The following is a 16,355-nucleotide window of genomic DNA, read 5'->3' as shown; positions in this document are numbered from 1 at the left end:
GCCGGCGTTCCATCTCGTCTCTTCGCGGCGGCCGACCGCCACGGCAGTACGTCAGGTTCGGCCGCGGGGGACTCTCCTTCCGTTGTCCTCACACTTACGGACGGAATTACTGCGCTACGCGGGACCCAGCCCCAGCCCGTGTCTCGGCGTCGAGAAATCAAAAGGTTATTCCTACCCTACGGGTAAAATAGGGCCGAGGCGTCTGAAAGTAAGAAACATAACCGCTCAAGCCCGGGGGCAAAAAAGAGGGGTGCACCACAGGACTTCCCAGTGGGTCACCCATCCTAGTACTACTCTCGACCAAGCTCGCCCAATGCACGCTTTCTCGGAGTTCTGATGGGATCCGGTGCGTTAGTGCTGGTATGATCGCACCCGCTAGGTAATGCGCGCCCAACCTAGTTATGGCGCCTCCCGCGGCCGCGTTCCATCTCGCCTTCTTTGCGGCGGCCGACGCGCCACGGTAGTCCACTCAGTTCGGCCGCGGGGGACTCTCCCTCCGTGTCCTCACACGTACGGACGGAATTACTGCGCTACGCGGACCCAGCCCCAGCCCGGGTCTCGGCGTCGAGAATCAAAACGTTATAGCCTACCCCCGACGGGTAAAAGTAGGGGCCGGGGCGTCTGAAAGTAAGACAGAACGCTCAAGCCCGGGGGCAAAAAGAGGGGTGCAACACGAGGACTCCCAGCGGTGCAACACTTACGGACGGAATTACTCTCGAACCGCTAGCGCTACGTAGGACCCAGCCCCAGCACCGGTCTCGGCGTCGAGAAATCGAAAAGGAATGCCTACCCTACGGGTAAATAGGGCCGAGAGATGGGATCCGTGCGTTCGTGTGCTGGTATGATCGCACCCGCTAGGGAATGCCCCCGCCCAAGCTAGTTACGCCGCCTCCCACGGCCGGCGTTCCATCTCGTCTTCTTCGCGGCGGCCGACCGCCACGGCAGTACGTCAGGTTTCGGCGCGGGGGACTCTCCTTTCCGTTGTCCTCACACTTACGGACGGATTATTACTGCGCTACACGCGGGACCCAGCCCCAGCCCGGGTCTCGGCGTCGAGAAATCAAAAGGTTATTCCTACCCTACGGGTAAAATAGGGCCGAGGCGTCTGAAAGTAAGAAACATAACGCTCAAGCCCGGGGGCAAAAAGAGGGGTGCAACACGAGGACTTCCCAGGGGGTCACCCATCCTAGTACTACTCTCGACCAAGCACGCTTAACTTCGGAGTTCTGATGGGATCCGGTGCGTTAGTGCTGGTATGATCGCACCCGCTAGGTAATGCGCGCCCAACCTAGTTATGGCGCCTCCCGCGGCCGGCGTTCCATCTCGCCTTCTTTGCGGCGGCCGACGCGCCACGGTAGTACCTCAGGTTCGGCCCGCGGGGGACTCTCCCTCCGTTGTCCTCACACGTACGGACGGAATTACTACTGCGCTACGCGGGACCCAGCCCCAGCCCGGGTCTCGGCGTCGAGAAATCAAAACGTTATAGCCTACCCGACGGTAAAGTAGGGCCGGGGCGTCTGAAAGTAAGGACAGAACGCTCAAGCCCGGGGGCAAAAAGAGGGTGCAACACGAGGACTTCCCAGCGGTGCAACACTTACGGACGGAATTACTCTCGAACGCGCTACGTAGGACCCAGCCCCAGCACCGGTCTCGGCGTCGAGAAATCGAAAAGGAATGCCTACCCTACGGGTAAATAGGGCCGAGAGATGGGATCCGGTGCGTTCGTGCTGGTATGATCGCACCCGCTAGGGAATGCCCCGCCCAAGCTAGTTACGCCGCCTCCCACGGCCGGCGTTCCATCTCGTCTTCTTCGCGGCGGCCGACCGCCACGGCAGTACGTCAGGTTCGGCCGCGGGGGACTCTCCTTCCGTTGTCCTCACACTTACGGACGGAATTACTCTGCGCTACGCGGGACCCAGCCCCAGCCCGGGTCTCGGCGTCGAGAAATCAAAAGGTTATTCCTACCCTACGGGTAAAATAGGGCCGAGGCGTCTGAAAGTAAGAAACATAACGCTCAAGCCCGGGGGCAAAAAAGAGGGTGGCAACACGAGGACTTCCCAGGGGGTCACCCATCCTAGTACTACTCTCGCCCAAGCACGCTAACTTACTTCGGAGTTCTGATGGGATCCGGTGCGTTAGTGCTGGTATGATCGCACCCGCTAGGTAATGCGCGCCCAACCTAGTTATGGCGCCTCCCGCGGCCGGCGTTCCATCTCGCCTTCTTTGCGGCGGCCGACGCGCCACGGTAGTACCCTCAGGTTCGGCCGCGGGGGACTCTCCCTCCGTTGTCCTCACACGTACGGACGGAATTACTCGCTCTACGCGGGACCCAGCCCCAGCCCGGGTCTCGGCGTCGAGAAATCAAAACGTTATAGCCTACCCGACGGGTAAGTAGGGCCGGGGCGTCTGAAAGTAAGGACAGAACGCTCAAGCCCGGGGGCAAAAAGAGGGGTGCAACACGAGGACTTCCCAGCGGTGCAACACTTACGGACGGAATTACTCTCGAACGCGCTACGTAGGACCCAGCCCCAGCACCGGTCTCGGCGTCGAGAAATCGAAAAGGAATGCCTACCCTACGGGTAAAATAGGGCCGAGAGATGGGATCCGGTGCGTTCGTGCTGGTATGATCGCACCCGCTAGGGAATGCCCGCCCAAGCTAGTTACGCCGCCTCCCACGGCCGGCGTTCCATCTCGTCTTCTTCGGCGGCCGACCGCCACGGCAGTACGTCAGGTTCGGCCGCGGGGGACTCTCCTTCCGTTGTCCTCACACTTACGGACGGAATTACTGCGCTACGCGGGACCCAGCCCAGCCCGGGTCTCGTCGCGTCGAGAAATCAAAAGGTTATTCCTACCCTACGGGTAAAATAGGGCCGAGGCGTCTGAAAGTAAGAAACATAACGCTCAAGCCCGGGGCAAAAAAAGGGGTGCAACACGAGGACTTCCCAGGGGGTCACCCATCCTAGTACTACTCTCGCCCAAGCACGCTTAACTTCGGAGTTCTGATGGATCCGGTGCGTTAGTGCTGGTATGATCGCACCCGCTAGGTAATGCGCGCCCAACCTAGTTATGGCGCCTCCCGCGGCCGGCGTTCCATCTCGCCTTCTTTGCGGCGGCCGACGCGCCACGGTAGTACCCTCAGGTTCGGCCGCGGGGGACTCTCCCTCCGTTGTCCTCACACGTACGGACGGAATTACTGCGCTACGCGGGACCCAGCCCCAGCCCGGGTCTCGGCGTCGAGAAATCAAACGTTATAGCCTACCCGACGGGTAAAGTAGGGCCGGGGCGTCTGAAAGTAAGGACAGAACGCTCAAGCCCGGGGGCAAAAAGAGGGGTGCAACACGAGGACTTCCCAGCGGTGCAACACTTACGGACGGAATTACTCTCGAACGCGCTACGTAGGACCCAGCCCCAGCACCGGTCTCGGCGTCGAGAAATCGAAAAGGAATGCCTACCCTACGGGTAAAATAGGGCCGAGAGATGGGATCCGGTGCGTTCGTGCTGGTATGATCGCACCACCTAGGGAATGCCCCCCCAAGCTAGTTACGCCGCCTCCCACGGCCGGCGTTCCATCTCTCGTCTTCTTCGCGGCGGCCGACCGCACGGCAGTACGTCAGGTTCGGCCGCGGGGGACTCTCCTTCCGTTGTCCTCACACTTACGGACGGAATTACTGCGCTACGCGGGACCCAGCCCCAGCCCGGGTCTCGGCGTCGAGAAATCAAAAGGTTATTCCTACCCTACGGGTAAAATAGGGCCGAGGCGTCTGAAAGTAAGAAACATAACGCTCAAGCCCGGGGGCAAAAAGAGGGGTGCAACACGAGGACTTCCCAGGGGGTCACCCATCCTAGTACTACTCTCGCCCAAGCACGCTTAACTTCGGAGTTCTGATGGGATCCGGTGCGTTAGTGCTGGTATGATCGCACCCGCTAGGTAATGCGCGCCCAACCTAGTTATGGCGCCTCCCGCGGCCGGCGTTCCATCTCGCCTTCTTTGCGGCGGCCGACGCGCCACGGTAGTACCTCAGGTTCGGCCGCGGGGGACTCTCCCTCCGTTGTCCTCACACGTACGGACGGAATTACTGCGCTAACGCGGGACCCAGCCCCAGCCCGGGTCTCGGCGTCGAGAAATCAAAACGTTATAGCCTACCCGACGGGTAAAGTAGGGCCGGGGCGTCTGAAAGTAAGGACAGAACGCTCAAGCCCGGGGCAAAAAGAGGGGTGCAACACGAGGACTTCCCAGCGGTGCAACACTTACGGACGGAATTACTCTCGAACGCGCTACGTAGGACCCAGCCCCAGCACCGGTCTCGGCGTCGAGAAATCGAAAAGGAATGCCTACCCTACGGGTAAAATAGGGCCGAGAGATGGGATCCGGTGCGTTCGTGCTGGTATGATCGCACCCGCTAGGGAATGCCCGCCCAAGCTAGTTACGCGCCGCCTCCCACGGCCGGCGTTCCATCTCGTCTTCTTCGCGGCGGCCGACCGCCACGGCAGTACGTCAGGTTCGGCCGCGGGGGACTCTCCTTCCGTTGTCCTCACACTTACGGACGGAATTACTACTGCGCTACGCGGGACCCAGCCCCAGCCCGGGTCTCGGCGTCGAGAAATCAAAAGGTTATTCCTACCCTACGGGTAAAATAGGGCCGAGGCGTCTGAAAGTAAGAAACATAACGCTCAAGCCCGGGGGCAAAAAAGAGGGGTGCAACACGAGGACTTCCCAGGGGGTCACCCATCCTAGTACTACTCTCGCCCAAGCACGCTTAACTTCGGAGTTCTGATGGGATCCGGTGCGTTAGTGCTGGTATGATCGCACCCGCTAGGTAATGCGCGCCCAACCTAGTTATGGCGCCTCCCGCGGCCGGCGTTCCATCTCGCCTTCTTTGCGGCGGCCGACGCGCCACGGTAGTACCTCAGGTTCGGCCGCGGGGGACTCTCCCTCCGTTGTCCTCACACGTACGGACGGAATTACTGCGCTACGCGGGACCCAGCCCCAGCCCGGGTCTCGGCGTCGAGAAATCAAAACGTTATAGCCTACCCGACGGGTAAAGTAGGGCCGGGGCGTCTGAAAGTAAGGACAGAACGCTCAAGCCCGGGGGCAAAAAGAGGGGTGCAACACGAGGACTTCCCAGCGGTGCAACACTTACGGACGGAATTACTCTCGAACGCGCTACGTAGGACCCAGCCCCAGCACCGGTCTCGGCGTCGAGAAATCGAAAAGGAATGCCTACCCTACGGGTAAAATAGGGCCGAGAGATGGGATCCGGTGCGTTCGTGCTGGTATGATCGCACCCGCTAGGGAATGCCCGCCCAAGCTAGTTACGCCGCCTCCCACGGCCGGCGTTCCATCTCGTCTTCTTCGCGGCGGCCGACCGCCACGGCAGTACGTCAGGTTCGGCCGCGGGGGACTCTCCTTCCGTTGTCCTCACACTTACGGACGGAATTACTGCGCTACGCGGGACCCAGCCCCAGCCCGGGTCTCGGCGTCGAGAAATCAAAAGGTTATTCCTACCCTACGGGTAAAATAGGGCCGAGGCGTCTGAAAGTAAGAAACATAACGCTCAAGCCCGGGGGCAAAAAAGAGGGGTGCAACACGAGGACTTCCCAGGGGGTCACCCATCCTAGTACTACTCTCGCCCAAGCACGCTTAACTTCGGAGTTCTGATGGGATCCGGTGCGTTAGTGCTGGTATGATCGCACCCGCTAGGTAATGCGCGCCCAACCTAGTTATGGCGCCTCCCGCGGCCGGCGTTCCATCTCGCCTTCTTTGCGGCGGCCGACGCGCCACGGTAGTACCTCAGGTTCGGCCGCGGGGGACTCTCCCTCCGTTGTCCTCACACGTACGGACGGAATTACTGCGCTACGCGGGACCCAGCCCCAGCCCGGGTCTCGGCGTCGAGAAATCAAAACGTTATAGCCTACCCGACGGGTAAAGTAGGGCCGGGGCGTCTGAAAGTAAGGACAGAACGCTCAAGCCCGGGGGCAAAAAGAGGGGTGCAACACGAGGACTTCCCAGCGGTGCAACACTTACGGACGGAATTACTCTCGAACGCGCTACGTAGGACCCAGCCCCAGCACCGGTCTCGGCGTCGAGAAATCGAAAAGGAATGCCTACCCTACGGGTAAAATAGGGCCGAGAGATGGGATCCGGTGCGTTCGTGCTGGTATGATCGCACCCGCTAGGGAATGCCCGCCCAAGCTAGTTACGCCGCCTCCCACGGCCGGCGTTCCATCTCGTCTTCTTCGCGGCGGCCGACCGCCACGGCAGTACGTCAGGTTCGGCCGCGGGGGACTCTCCTTCCGTTGTCCTCACACTTACGGACGGAATTACTGCGCTACGCGGGACCCAGCCCCAGCCCGGGTCTCGGCGTCGAGAAATCAAAAGGTTATTCCTACCCTACGGGTAAAATAGGGCCGAGGCGTCTGAAAGTAAGAAACATAACGCTCAAGCCCGGGGGCAAAAAAGAGGGGTGCAACACGAGGACTTCCCAGGGGGTCACCCATCCTAGTACTACTCTCGCCCAAGCACGCTTAACTTCGGAGTTCTGATGGGATCCGGTGCGTTAGTGCTGGTATGATCGCACCCGCTAGGTAATGCGCGCCCAACCTAGTTATGGCGCCTCCCGCGGCCGGCGTTCCATCTCGCCTTCTTTGCGGCGGCCGACGCGCCACGGTAGTACCTCAGGTTCGGCCGCGGGGGACTCTCCCTCCGTTGTCCTCACACGTACGGACGGAATTACTGCGCTACGCGGGACCCAGCCCCAGCCCGGGTCTCGGCGTCGAGAAATCAAAACGTTATAGCCTACCCGACGGGTAAAGTAGGGCCGGGGCGTCTGAAAGTAAGGACAGAACGCTCAAGCCCGGGGGCAAAAAGAGGGGTGCAACACGAGGACTTCCCAGCGGTGCAACACTTACGGACGGAATTACTCTCGAACGCGCTACGTAGGACCCAGCCCCAGCACCGGTCTCGGCGTCGAGAAATCGAAAAGGAATGCCTACCCTACGGGTAAAATAGGGCCGAGAGATGGGATCCGGTGCGTTCGTGCTGGTATGATCGCACCCGCTAGGGAATGCCCGCCCAAGCTAGTTACGCCGCCTCCCACGGCCGGCGTTCCATCTCGTCTTCTTCGCGGCGGCCGACCGCCACGGCAGTACGTCAGGTTCGGCCGCGGGGGACTCTCCTTCCGTTGTCCTCACACTTACGGACGGAATTACTGCGCTACGCGGGACCCAGCCCCAGCCCGGGTCTCGGCGTCGAGAAATCAAAAGGTTATTCCTACCCTACGGGTAAAATAGGGCCGAGGCGTCTGAAAGTAAGAAACATAACGCTCAAGCCCGGGGGCAAAAAAGAGGGGTGCAACACGAGGACTTCCCAGGGGGTCACCCATCCTAGTACTACTCTCGCCCAAGCACGCTTAACTTCGGAGTTCTGATGGGATCCGGTGCGTTAGTGCTGGTATGATCGCACCCGCTAGGTAATGCGCGCCCAACCTAGTTATGGCGCCTCCCGCGGCCGGCGTTCCATCTCGCCTTCTTTGCGGCGGCCGACGCGCCACGGTAGTACCTCAGGTTCGGCCGCGGGGGACTCTCCCTCCGTTGTCCTCACACGTACGGACGGAATTACTGCGCTACGCGGGACCCAGCCCCAGCCCGGGTCTCGGCGTCGAGAAATCAAAACGTTATAGCCTACCCGACGGGTAAAGTAGGGCCGGGGCGTCTGAAAGTAAGGACAGAACGCTCAAGCCCGGGGGCAAAAAGAGGGGTGCAACACGAGGACTTCCCAGCGGTGCAACACTTACGGACGGAATTACTCTCGAACGCGCTACGTAGGACCCAGCCCCAGCACCGGTCTCGGCGTCGAGAAATCGAAAAGGAATGCCTACCCTACGGGTAAAATAGGGCCGAGAGATGGGATCCGGTGCGTTCGTGCTGGTATGATCGCACCCGCTAGGGAATGCCCGCCCAAGCTAGTTACGCCGCCTCCCACGGCCGGCGTTCCATCTCGTCTTCTTCGCGGCGGCCGACCGCCACGGCAGTACGTCAGGTTCGGCCGCGGGGGACTCTCCTTCCGTTGTCCTCACACTTACGGACGGAATTACTGCGCTACGCGGGACCCAGCCCCAGCCCGGGTCTCGGCGTCGAGAAATCAAAAGGTTATTCCTACCCTACGGGTAAAATAGGGCCGAGGCGTCTGAAAGTAAGAAACATAACGCTCAAGCCCGGGGGCAAAAAAGAGGGGTGCAACACGAGGACTTCCCAGGGGGTCACCCATCCTAGTACTACTCTCGCCCAAGCACGCTTAACTTCGGAGTTCTGATGGGATCCGGTGCGTTAGTGCTGGTATGATCGCACCCGCTAGGTAATGCGCGCCCAACCTAGTTATGGCGCCTCCCGCGGCCGGCGTTCCATCTCGCCTTCTTTGCGGCGGCCGACGCGCCACGGTAGTACCTCAGGTTCGGCCGCGGGGGACTCTCCCTCCGTTGTCCTCACACGTACGGACGGAATTACTGCGCTACGCGGGACCCAGCCCCAGCCCGGGTCTCGGCGTCGAGAAATCAAAACGTTATAGCCTACCCGACGGGTAAAGTAGGGCCGGGGCGTCTGAAAGTAAGGACAGAACGCTCAAGCCCGGGGGCAAAAAGAGGGGTGCAACACGAGGACTTCCCAGCGGTGCAACACTTACGGACGGAATTACTCTCGAACGCGCTACGTAGGACCCAGCCCCAGCACCGGTCTCGGCGTCGAGAAATCGAAAAGGAATGCCTACCCTACGGGTAAAATAGGGCCGAGAGATGGGATCCGGTGCGTTCGTGCTGGTATGATCGCACCCGCTAGGGAATGCCCGCCCAAGCTAGTTACGCCGCCTCCCACGGCCGGCGTTCCATCTCGTCTTCTTCGCGGCGGCCGACCGCCACGGCAGTACGTCAGGTTCGGCCGCGGGGGACTCTCCTTCCGTTGTCCTCACACTTACGGACGGAATTACTGCGCTACGCGGGACCCAGCCCCAGCCCGGGTCTCGGCGTCGAGAAATCAAAAGGTTATTCCTACCCTACGGGTAAAATAGGGCCGAGGCGTCTGAAAGTAAGAAACATAACGCTCAAGCCCGGGGGCAAAAAAGAGGGGTGCAACACGAGGACTTCCCAGGGGGTCACCCATCCTAGTACTACTCTCGCCCAAGCACGCTTAACTTCGGAGTTCTGATGGGATCCGGTGCGTTAGTGCTGGTATGATCGCACCCGCTAGGTAATGCGCGCCCAACCTAGTTATGGCGCCTCCCGCGGCCGGCGTTCCATCTCGCCTTCTTTGCGGCGGCCGACGCGCCACGGTAGTACCTCAGGTTCGGCCGCGGGGGACTCTCCCTCCGTTGTCCTCACACGTACGGACGGAATTACTGCGCTACGCGGGACCCAGCCCCAGCCCGGGTCTCGGCGTCGAGAAATCAAAACGTTATAGCCTACCCGACGGGTAAAGTAGGGCCGGGGCGTCTGAAAGTAAGGACAGAACGCTCAAGCCCGGGGGCAAAAAGAGGGGTGCAACACGAGGACTTCCCAGCGGTGCAACACTTACGGACGGAATTACTCTCGAACGCGCTACGTAGGACCCAGCCCCAGCACCGGTCTCGGCGTCGAGAAATCGAAAAGGAATGCCTACCCTACGGGTAAAATAGGGCCGAGAGATGGGATCCGGTGCGTTCGTGCTGGTATGATCGCACCCGCTAGGGAATGCCCGCCCAAGCTAGTTACGCCGCCTCCCACGGCCGGCGTTCCATCTCGTCTTCTTCGCGGCGGCCGACCGCCACGGCAGTACGTCAGGTTCGGCCGCGGGGGACTCTCCTTCCGTTGTCCTCACACTTACGGACGGAATTACTGCGCTACGCGGGACCCAGCCCCAGCCCGGGTCTCGGCGTCGAGAAATCAAAAGGTTATTCCTACCCTACGGGTAAAATAGGGCCGAGGCGTCTGAAAGTAAGAAACATAACGCTCAAGCCCGGGGGCAAAAAAGAGGGGTGCAACACGAGGACTTCCCAGGGGGTCACCCATCCTAGTACTACTCTCGCCCAAGCACGCTTAACTTCGGAGTTCTGATGGGATCCGGTGCGTTAGTGCTGGTATGATCGCACCCGCTAGGTAATGCGCGCCCAACCTAGTTATGGCGCCTCCCGCGGCCGGCGTTCCATCTCGCCTTCTTTGCGGCGGCCGACGCGCCACGGTAGTACCTCAGGTTCGGCCGCGGGGGACTCTCCCTCCGTTGTCCTCACACGTACGGACGGAATTACTGCGCTACGCGGGACCCAGCCCCAGCCCGGGTCTCGGCGTCGAGAAATCAAAACGTTATAGCCTACCCGACGGGTAAAGTAGGGCCGGGGCGTCTGAAAGTAAGGACAGAACGCTCAAGCCCGGGGGCAAAAAGAGGGGTGCAACACGAGGACTTCCCAGCGGTGCAACACTTACGGACGGAATTACTCTCGAACGCGCTACGTAGGACCCAGCCCCAGCACCGGTCTCGGCGTCGAGAAATCGAAAAGGAATGCCTACCCTACGGGTAAAATAGGGCCGAGAGATGGGATCCGGTGCGTTCGTGCTGGTATGATCGCACCCGCTAGGGAATGCCCGCCCAAGCTAGTTACGCCGCCTCCCACGGCCGGCGTTCCATCTCGTCTTCTTCGCGGCGGCCGACCGCCACGGCAGTACGTCAGGTTCGGCCGCGGGGGACTCTCCTTCCGTTGTCCTCACACTTACGGACGGAATTACTGCGCTACGCGGGACCCAGCCCCAGCCCGGGTCTCGGCGTCGAGAAATCAAAAGGTTATTCCTACCCTACGGGTAAAATAGGGCCGAGGCGTCTGAAAGTAAGAAACATAACGCTCAAGCCCGGGGGCAAAAAAGAGGGGTGCAACACGAGGACTTCCCAGGGGGTCACCCATCCTAGTACTACTCTCGCCCAAGCACGCTTAACTTCGGAGTTCTGATGGGATCCGGTGCGTTAGTGCTGGTATGATCGCACCCGCTAGGTAATGCGCGCCCAACCTAGTTATGGCGCCTCCCGCGGCCGGCGTTCCATCTCGCCTTCTTTGCGGCGGCCGACGCGCCACGGTAGTACCTCAGGTTCGGCCGCGGGGGACTCTCCCTCCGTTGTCCTCACACGTACGGACGGAATTACTGCGCTACGCGGGACCCAGCCCCAGCCCGGGTCTCGGCGTCGAGAAATCAAAACGTTATAGCCTACCCGACGGGTAAAGTAGGGCCGGGGCGTCTGAAAGTAAGGACAGAACGCTCAAGCCCGGGGGCAAAAAGAGGGGTGCAACACGAGGACTTCCCAGCGGTGCAACACTTACGGACGGAATTACTCTCGAACGCGCTACGTAGGACCCAGCCCCAGCACCGGTCTCGGCGTCGAGAAATCGAAAAGGAATGCCTACCCTACGGGTAAAATAGGGCCGAGAGATGGGATCCGGTGCGTTCGTGCTGGTATGATCGCACCCGCTAGGGAATGCCCGCCCAAGCTAGTTACGCCGCCTCCCACGGCCGGCGTTCCATCTCGTCTTCTTCGCGGCGGCCGACCGCCACGGCAGTACGTCAGGTTCGGCCGCGGGGGACTCTCCTTCCGTTGTCCTCACACTTACGGACGGAATTACTGCGCTACGCGGGACCCAGCCCCAGCCCGGGTCTCGGCGTCGAGAAATCAAAAGGTTATTCCTACCCTACGGGTAAAATAGGGCCGAGGCGTCTGAAAGTAAGAAACATAACGCTCAAGCCCGGGGGCAAAAAAGAGGGGTGCAACACGAGGACTTCCCAGGGGGTCACCCATCCTAGTACTACTCTCGCCCAAGCACGCTTAACTTCGGAGTTCTGATGGGATCCGGTGCGTTAGTGCTGGTATGATCGCACCCGCTAGGTAATGCGCGCCCAACCTAGTTATGGCGCCTCCCGCGGCCGGCGTTCCATCTCGCCTTCTTTGCGGCGGCCGACGCGCCACGGTAGTACCTCAGGTTCGGCCGCGGGGGACTCTCCCTCCGTTGTCCTCACACGTACGGACGGAATTACTGCGCTACGCGGGACCCAGCCCCAGCCCGGGTCTCGGCGTCGAGAAATCAAAACGTTATAGCCTACCCGACGGGTAAAGTAGGGCCGGGGCGTCTGAAAGTAAGGACAGAACGCTCAAGCCCGGGGGCAAAAAGAGGGGTGCAACACGAGGACTTCCCAGCGGTGCAACACTTACGGACGGAATTACTCTCGAACGCGCTACGTAGGACCCAGCCCCAGCACCGGTCTCGGCGTCGAGAAATCGAAAAGGAATGCCTACCCTACGGGTAAAATAGGGCCGAGAGATGGGATCCGGTGCGTTCGTGCTGGTATGATCGCACCCGCTAGGGAATGCCCGCCCAAGCTAGTTACGCCGCCTCCCACGGCCGGCGTTCCATCTCGTCTTCTTCGCGGCGGCCGACCGCCACGGCAGTACGTCAGGTTCGGCCGCGGGGGACTCTCCTTCCGTTGTCCTCACACTTACGGACGGAATTACTGCGCTACGCGGGACCCAGCCCCAGCCCGGGTCTCGGCGTCGAGAAATCAAAAGGTTATTCCTACCCTACGGGTAAAATAGGGCCGAGGCGTCTGAAAGTAAGAAACATAACGCTCAAGCCCGGGGGCAAAAAAGAGGGGTGCAACACGAGGACTTCCCAGGGGGTCACCCATCCTAGTACTACTCTCGCCCAAGCACGCTTAACTTCGGAGTTCTGATGGGATCCGGTGCGTTAGTGCTGGTATGATCGCACCCGCTAGGTAATGCGCGCCCAACCTAGTTATGGCGCCTCCCGCGGCCGGCGTTCCATCTCGCCTTCTTTGCGGCGGCCGACGCGCCACGGTAGTACCTCAGGTTCGGCCGCGGGGGACTCTCCCTCCGTTGTCCTCACACGTACGGACGGAATTACTGCGCTACGCGGGACCCAGCCCCAGCCCGGGTCTCGGCGTCGAGAAATCAAAACGTTATAGCCTACCCGACGGGTAAAGTAGGGCCGGGGCGTCTGAAAGTAAGGACAGAACGCTCAAGCCCGGGGGCAAAAAGAGGGGTGCAACACGAGGACTTCCCAGCGGTGCAACACTTACGGACGGAATTACTCTCGAACGCGCTACGTAGGACCCAGCCCCAGCACCGGTCTCGGCGTCGAGAAATCGAAAAGGAATGCCTACCCTACGGGTAAAATAGGGCCGAGAGATGGGATCCGGTGCGTTCGTGCTGGTATGATCGCACCCGCTAGGGAATGCCCGCCCAAGCTAGTTACGCCGCCTCCCACGGCCGGCGTTCCATCTCGTCTTCTTCGCGGCGGCCGACCGCCACGGCAGTACGTCAGGTTCGGCCGCGGGGGACTCTCCTTCCGTTGTCCTCACACTTACGGACGGAATTACTGCGCTACGCGGGACCCAGCCCCAGCCCGGGTCTCGGCGTCGAGAAATCAAAAGGTTATTCCTACCCTACGGGTAAAATAGGGCCGAGGCGTCTGAAAGTAAGAAACATAACGCTCAAGCCCGGGGGCAAAAAAGAGGGGTGCAACACGAGGACTTCCCAGGGGGTCACCCATCCTAGTACTACTCTCGCCCAAGCACGCTTAACTTCGGAGTTCTGATGGGATCCGGTGCGTTAGTGCTGGTATGATCGCACCCGCTAGGTAATGCGCGCCCAACCTAGTTATGGCGCCTCCCGCGGCCGGCGTTCCATCTCGCCTTCTTTGCGGCGGCCGACGCGCCACGGTAGTACCTCAGGTTCGGCCGCGGGGGACTCTCCCTCCGTTGTCCTCACACGTACGGACGGAATTACTGCGCTACGCGGGACCCAGCCCCAGCCCGGGTCTCGGCGTCGAGAAATCAAAACGTTATAGCCTACCCGACGGGTAAAGTAGGGCCGGGGCGTCTGAAAGTAAGGACAGAACGCTCAAGCCCGGGGGCAAAAAGAGGGGTGCAACACGAGGACTTCCCAGCGGTGCAACACTTACGGACGGAATTACTCTCGAACGCGCTACGTAGGACCCAGCCCCAGCACCGGTCTCGGCGTCGAGAAATCGAAAAGGAATGCCTACCCTACGGGTAAAATAGGGCCGAGAGATGGGATCCGGTGCGTTCGTGCTGGTATGATCGCACCCGCTAGGGAATGCCCGCCCAAGCTAGTTACGCCGCCTCCCACGGCCGGCGTTCCATCTCGTCTTCTTCGCGGCGGCCGACCGCCACGGCAGTACGTCAGGTTCGGCCGCGGGGGACTCTCCTTCCGTTGTCCTCACACTTACGGACGGAATTACTGCGCTACGCGGGACCCAGCCCCAGCCCGGGTCTCGGCGTCGAGAAATCAAAAGGTTATTCCTACCCTACGGGTAAAATAGGGCCGAGGCGTCTGAAAGTAAGAAACATAACGCTCAAGCCCGGGGGCAAAAAAGAGGGGTGCAACACGAGGACTTCCCAGGGGGTCACCCATCCTAGTACTACTCTCGCCCAAGCACGCTTAACTTCGGAGTTCTGATGGGATCCGGTGCGTTAGTGCTGGTATGATCGCACCCGCTAGGTAATGCGCGCCCAACCTAGTTATGGCGCCTCCCGCGGCCGGCGTTCCATCTCGCCTTCTTTGCGGCGGCCGACGCGCCACGGTAGTACCTCAGGTTCGGCCGCGGGGGACTCTCCCTCCGTTGTCCTCACACGTACGGACGGAATTACTGCGCTACGCGGGACCCAGCCCCAGCCCGGGTCTCGGCGTCGAGAAATCAAAACGTTATAGCCTACCCGACGGGTAAAGTAGGGCCGGGGCGTCTGAAAGTAAGGACAGAACGCTCAAGCCCGGGGGCAAAAAGAGGGGTGCAACACGAGGACTTCCCAGCGGTGCAACACTTACGGACGGAATTACTCTCGAACGCGCTACGTAGGACCCAGCCCCAGCACCGGTCTCGGCGTCGAGAAATCGAAAAGGAATGCCTACCCTACGGGTAAAATAGGGCCGAGAGATGGGATCCGGTGCGTTCGTGCTGGTATGATCGCACCCGCTAGGGAATGCCCGCCCAAGCTAGTTACGCCGCCTCCCACGGCCGGCGTTCCATCTCGTCTTCTTCGCGGCGGCCGACCGCCACGGCAGTACGTCAGGTTCGGCCGCGGGGGACTCTCCTTCCGTTGTCCTCACACTTACGGACGGAATTACTGCGCTACGCGGGACCCAGCCCCAGCCCGGGTCTCGGCGTCGAGAAATCAAAAGGTTATTCCTACCCTACGGGTAAAATAGGGCCGAGGCGTCTGAAAGTAAGAAACATAACGCTCAAGCCCGGGGGCAAAAAAGAGGGGTGCAACACGAGGACTTCCCAGGGGGTCACCCATCCTAGTACTACTCTCGCCCAAGCACGCTTAACTTCGGAGTTCTGATGGGATCCGGTGCGTTAGTGCTGGTATGATCGCACCCGCTAGGTAATGCGCGCCCAACCTAGTTATGGCGCCTCCCGCGGCCGGCGTTCCATCTCGCCTTCTTTGCGGCGGCCGACGCGCCACGGTAGTACCTCAGGTTCGGCCGCGGGGGACTCTCCCTCCGTTGTCCTCACACGTACGGACGGAATTACTGCGCTACGCGGGACCCAGCCCCAGCCCGGGTCTCGGCGTCGAGAAATCAAAACGTTATAGCCTACCCGACGGGTAAAGTAGGGCCGGGGCGTCTGAAAGTAAGGACAGAACGCTCAAGCCCGGGGGCAAAAAGAGGGGTGCAACACGAGGACTTCCCAGCGGTGCAACACTTACGGACGGAATTACTCTCGAACGCGCTACGTAGGACCCAGCCCCAGCACCGGTCTCGGCGTCGAGAAATCGAAAAGGAATGCCTACCCTACGGGTAAAATAGGGCCGAGAGATGGGATCCGGTGCGTTCGTGCTGGTATGATCGCACCCGCTAGGGAATGCCCGCCCAAGCTAGTTACGCCGCCTCCCACGGCCGGCGTTCCATCTCGTCTTCTTCGCGGCGGCCGACCGCCACGGCAGTACGTCAGGTTCGGCCGCGGGGGACTCTCCTTCCGTTGTCCTCACACTTACGGACGGAATTACTGCGCTACGCGGGACCCAGCCCCAGCCCGGGTCTCGGCGTCGAGAAATCAAAAGGTTATTCCTACCCTACGGGTAAAATAGGGCCGAGGCGTCTGAAAGTAAGAAACATAACGCTCAAGCCCGGGGGCAAAAAAGAGGGGTGCAACACGAGGACTTCCCAGGGGGTCACCCATCCTAGTACTACTCTCGCCCAAGCACGCTTAACTTCGGAGTTCTGATGGGATCCGGTGCGTTAGTGCTGGTATGATCGCACCCGCTAGGTAATGCGCGCCCAACCTAGTTATGGCGCCTCCCGCGGCCGGCGTT

At 60.8% G+C, this 16,355-nt stretch overlaps 18 non-coding genes and 1 pseudogene across 18 annotated transcripts; all 19 read right to left on the bottom strand.

Moving 5' to 3' along the window:
* Positions 1-247: 247 nt before the first annotated feature.
* Positions 248-374, bottom strand: LOC127264604 (5S ribosomal RNA; annotated as a pseudogene).
* Positions 375-1,148: 774 nt separating this feature from the next.
* On the bottom strand, positions 1,149-1,267 carry LOC127264591 (5S ribosomal RNA). The gene has a single exon (XR_007841777.1). It is a non-coding gene; the product is annotated as a 5S ribosomal RNA (ribosomal RNA).
* A 769-nt stretch (positions 1,268-2,036) lies between these two features.
* On the bottom strand, positions 2,037-2,158 carry LOC127264602 (5S ribosomal RNA). The gene has a single exon (XR_007841787.1). It is a non-coding gene; the product is annotated as a 5S ribosomal RNA (ribosomal RNA).
* A 763-nt stretch (positions 2,159-2,921) lies between these two features.
* LOC127264596 (5S ribosomal RNA) lies at positions 2,922-3,039 on the bottom strand. Its single transcript, XR_007841782.1, has one exon. It is a non-coding gene; the product is annotated as a 5S ribosomal RNA (ribosomal RNA).
* A 765-nt stretch (positions 3,040-3,804) lies between these two features.
* LOC127264577 (5S ribosomal RNA) lies at positions 3,805-3,923 on the bottom strand. The gene has a single exon (XR_007841763.1). It is a non-coding gene; the product is annotated as a 5S ribosomal RNA (ribosomal RNA).
* Positions 3,924-4,693: 770 nt separating this feature from the next.
* On the bottom strand, positions 4,694-4,812 carry LOC127264576 (5S ribosomal RNA). The gene has a single exon (XR_007841762.1). It is a non-coding gene; the product is annotated as a 5S ribosomal RNA (ribosomal RNA).
* A 765-nt stretch (positions 4,813-5,577) lies between these two features.
* Positions 5,578-5,696, bottom strand: LOC127264575 (5S ribosomal RNA). The gene has a single exon (XR_007841761.1). It is a non-coding gene; the product is annotated as a 5S ribosomal RNA (ribosomal RNA).
* A 765-nt stretch (positions 5,697-6,461) lies between these two features.
* Positions 6,462-6,580, bottom strand: LOC127264574 (5S ribosomal RNA). The gene has a single exon (XR_007841760.1). It is a non-coding gene; the product is annotated as a 5S ribosomal RNA (ribosomal RNA).
* A 765-nt stretch (positions 6,581-7,345) lies between these two features.
* LOC127264573 (5S ribosomal RNA) lies at positions 7,346-7,464 on the bottom strand. Its single transcript, XR_007841759.1, has one exon. It is a non-coding gene; the product is annotated as a 5S ribosomal RNA (ribosomal RNA).
* A 765-nt stretch (positions 7,465-8,229) lies between these two features.
* LOC127264571 (5S ribosomal RNA) lies at positions 8,230-8,348 on the bottom strand. The gene has a single exon (XR_007841758.1). It is a non-coding gene; the product is annotated as a 5S ribosomal RNA (ribosomal RNA).
* A 765-nt stretch (positions 8,349-9,113) lies between these two features.
* LOC127264569 (5S ribosomal RNA) lies at positions 9,114-9,232 on the bottom strand. The gene has a single exon (XR_007841756.1). It is a non-coding gene; the product is annotated as a 5S ribosomal RNA (ribosomal RNA).
* Positions 9,233-9,997: 765 nt separating this feature from the next.
* LOC127264568 (5S ribosomal RNA) lies at positions 9,998-10,116 on the bottom strand. Its single transcript, XR_007841755.1, has one exon. It is a non-coding gene; the product is annotated as a 5S ribosomal RNA (ribosomal RNA).
* Positions 10,117-10,881: 765 nt separating this feature from the next.
* Positions 10,882-11,000, bottom strand: LOC127264567 (5S ribosomal RNA). Its single transcript, XR_007841754.1, has one exon. It is a non-coding gene; the product is annotated as a 5S ribosomal RNA (ribosomal RNA).
* Positions 11,001-11,765: 765 nt separating this feature from the next.
* On the bottom strand, positions 11,766-11,884 carry LOC127264566 (5S ribosomal RNA). The gene has a single exon (XR_007841753.1). It is a non-coding gene; the product is annotated as a 5S ribosomal RNA (ribosomal RNA).
* Positions 11,885-12,649: 765 nt separating this feature from the next.
* LOC127264565 (5S ribosomal RNA) lies at positions 12,650-12,768 on the bottom strand. The gene has a single exon (XR_007841752.1). It is a non-coding gene; the product is annotated as a 5S ribosomal RNA (ribosomal RNA).
* A 765-nt stretch (positions 12,769-13,533) lies between these two features.
* Positions 13,534-13,652, bottom strand: LOC127264564 (5S ribosomal RNA). Its single transcript, XR_007841751.1, has one exon. It is a non-coding gene; the product is annotated as a 5S ribosomal RNA (ribosomal RNA).
* A 765-nt stretch (positions 13,653-14,417) lies between these two features.
* Positions 14,418-14,536, bottom strand: LOC127264563 (5S ribosomal RNA). Its single transcript, XR_007841750.1, has one exon. It is a non-coding gene; the product is annotated as a 5S ribosomal RNA (ribosomal RNA).
* Positions 14,537-15,301: 765 nt separating this feature from the next.
* Positions 15,302-15,420, bottom strand: LOC127264562 (5S ribosomal RNA). Its single transcript, XR_007841749.1, has one exon. It is a non-coding gene; the product is annotated as a 5S ribosomal RNA (ribosomal RNA).
* A 765-nt stretch (positions 15,421-16,185) lies between these two features.
* Positions 16,186-16,304, bottom strand: LOC127264561 (5S ribosomal RNA). Its single transcript, XR_007841748.1, has one exon. It is a non-coding gene; the product is annotated as a 5S ribosomal RNA (ribosomal RNA).
* Between the last annotated feature and the right edge of the window lie 51 nt (positions 16,305-16,355).

This window comes from Andrographis paniculata, unplaced genomic scaffold, assembly GCF_009805555.1.
Source record: "Andrographis paniculata isolate CXL003 unplaced genomic scaffold, ASM980555v1 Contig70END, whole genome shotgun sequence".
NCBI classification, from domain to species: Eukaryota; Viridiplantae; Streptophyta; class Magnoliopsida; order Lamiales; family Acanthaceae; genus Andrographis; species Andrographis paniculata.
This window is presented reverse-complemented; position numbering and strand designations above follow the sequence as displayed.